Source organism: Pinus tabuliformis, chromosome 9, assembly GCF_031772625.1.
Source record: "Pinus tabuliformis cultivar Carrire ecotype Pingquan chromosome 9, CPIR1, whole genome shotgun sequence".
In the NCBI taxonomy this organism is placed as follows: Eukaryota; Viridiplantae; Streptophyta; class Pinopsida; order Pinales; family Pinaceae; genus Pinus; species Pinus tabuliformis.
Genome location: NC_142307.1, coordinates 1662190119 through 1662192740, shown reverse-complemented (window position 1 = coordinate 1662192740; position 2622 = coordinate 1662190119). Strand labels below are relative to the sequence as shown.

Below are 2622 nucleotides of genomic sequence, written 5' to 3'. Positions count from 1 at the left end.
CCGTGCATAGTGTTATCACTCAAGAAAAAATATGTTAAATTTTGAACATCAATTTTTTTAAATTTGTCAAAGGGTTGGTGTCAGTTTTGGGTCTAGTCTTTTCATCTTGTTTTAGAGTCTTGTTAAGAGTCTTGTTAGTATGTCAAATAGGGTCAATTCTCTATTTTAGTCTATCATTGGTCTCATATCTCACATGAATATCATATGTCAAAACTCATTTCAAAGTTCATAGCGCAGAAACCTGGTCTAGGTGATTTCGTAGCGCAAAACACCGATTTTTCACTGACTGCGCTATGAAATTGGGGATTCGTGCTGATCCATAGAAAATCTCATCCAGATGTCAAATTTATCAAAATTCACTATGTTTACATCAACAGTTGTTAGCTTATACACTTTCCCTGTCGAATTCAGTTGTGATTCGGTGGTTTTTGTCTACTCTAGCATTTGTTCCCTCGACAAACTGCTAGCGACCTTCACTTGCAGCCATGTATGCTCCTGTTCTCATTTTAAATGACGTTATAAAGTGGGAGACTGGAAATAGGGTGCACCATGCAAGTATTCAAGCATCAAAGGCTGTCGCAGATATTATTCAAACCACATTAGGTCCCTGTTCTATGATGAAGATGCTACTTGATGCAGGAGGAGGCATCGTGCGTACAAATGTTGCAGGCATATCATTTCAATGCTGAGCCAGAGATGATTCGAGCTCCATGCATTGTTCATGTTGGTCTTATTCAAAATTCCATTTTTCTTCCCACATGTAGTCAGTGGAAAAGTTTCAAGAATTAGCCCTGAGAATTCAAATTCTTCTTGGAGTGTTCTTGCAGTGCATGATAACATTGTTCTTGCAGTGTCTAGCAGCCCAGCCAATCCTCCGAAACTGAAATATGGCCGTCTGTCAAGAATTGACATGGATAATGATGAAAAAACAAGGTGGAGGTGGTTAGATATGTCAATTCCCTTCATGGACTATTCAGAGAAAGTGTAAGCTTCGTTGTCCTCAATTGAATTTAATATTTTGAAGATTCCAGTCAAAGATCAAGAATTTTTGTTAACAGAAGGTGCCAAACAGCCTTTTGAGGTGATATTTGTGTCATATAGATTCTCCAATGAATCAAAAAGTAAGGAAAATGATTTTCGGGAGGATGCTTGTAATCCCTCATTGTTATCCTCCATGGTGGGCCACATTCTACTTCATTGACAGGCTTTTCAAGAACTCAAGCCTTTTTGTCATCAATGGGCTACAACCTAGTTTATGTAAACTACATAGGTTCTTTGGGCTCTGGAGAGGAGGCTTTGCAATCTCTACCTAGTAATGTTGGGCGAAAGGATGTGGTTGATGCCATAAATGCTGTTGATCTCGTAATTCATAAGGAAATTGCTCTCCCATGGAGGGTTTCTTGCAACCCATTTAAATTGGCGAGGCACCAGATTGGTTTGTTGCTGCAGCTATCCGAAATCCTGTGTGTAATCTCTCATTAATGGTTGGCAAAATAGATATTCTTGATTGGTGTTATGTGGAGGCATATGCAAAGAATGGGAAAAATGTTTACACTGAAGCACCTTCAACACAAGATATCACCATGTTTTTTCAGTGTTCAGCAACTAGACATATTTCAAAGGTAAAAGTACTCGTTCTCTTACTTTTGGGTGTGCAAGACCTCAGAGTTCCCCTATCAAATGGATTGCAGTTTGCTCGAGCTCTGCAAGAGAAGGGGGTGGAGGTAAAAGTCATCATTTTCCCAAATGATGTACACAACATTGACAGGCTGCAATCTAGTTTCAAAATCTTCTTGAACATTGGAATTTGGCTTAAGAGATTCTTGAAATGAAGGCCTTTGGCAGGCCCATGTTCCTCTATTGGTTACGTGCTTGTTTTGTTCAGTAAGATTGGGGATATTAACAAAAAGCATTGTATATAGACTACAATGTAGGGCCTAATGAAGCTTTAATATAAAGCATTCATTTCTCCTCAGATGCATTGATCCTGAATCGGATGTTTAGACATTTATTTAACAAAGGAATTATCTTGGTTTCCACTTCCAACAGGGCTCCTGATAATTTATATGAAGGTGGTCTTCAGAGGAATCTAATCTTTCCTTTCATCTCACTTTTGAAGGAGCGATGTGTTGTTAATGAGATTGGATCTTCCATTGACTATCGAAAGTTTACTCCAGCACATTATACTTTAAAATCAGCAAAAGCTATTCAACTGAGCAAAGCTAGAAGGCCTGCAAAATTACGGGGTCAATCATGGTGGCAAAGATACTTCGAGTCATTAGGACTACAAGAAAATGAGAGCATGATCAGAAAATTTGAGTTGCTTCCGACGCAAAAGTCCCTTTCGATTTAAGAACCATAGCTTGCATGCTTTCCAAGTTGAGGTTTCTTTAATGCAATGAAATACGGTCATTATGGAAATCATGAAAGGTTTTGTTCAATTTATTCATTTTTGATTCAAGAAAAGATGCAGGGAATTTCATTGCTGCATGGGAATTATATAAAGCACATGAAGATGTTGTAGCTTCTTGTAAAGAATTTGGCATTAAAGTTACCCTATTCCATGGCCATGGTGGGAGGTTCAAGCTGTGCTGCAAGTGACACAACAAGCACAATGATGCA

General features: G+C 38.6%; 1 pseudogene; it reads left to right on the top strand.

Moving 5' to 3' along the window:
• The first annotated feature begins 485 nt into the window (after positions 1-485).
• Positions 486-1832, top strand: LOC149155251 (acylamino-acid-releasing enzyme pseudogene; annotated as a pseudogene).
• The last annotated feature ends 790 nt before the right edge of the window (positions 1833-2622 follow it).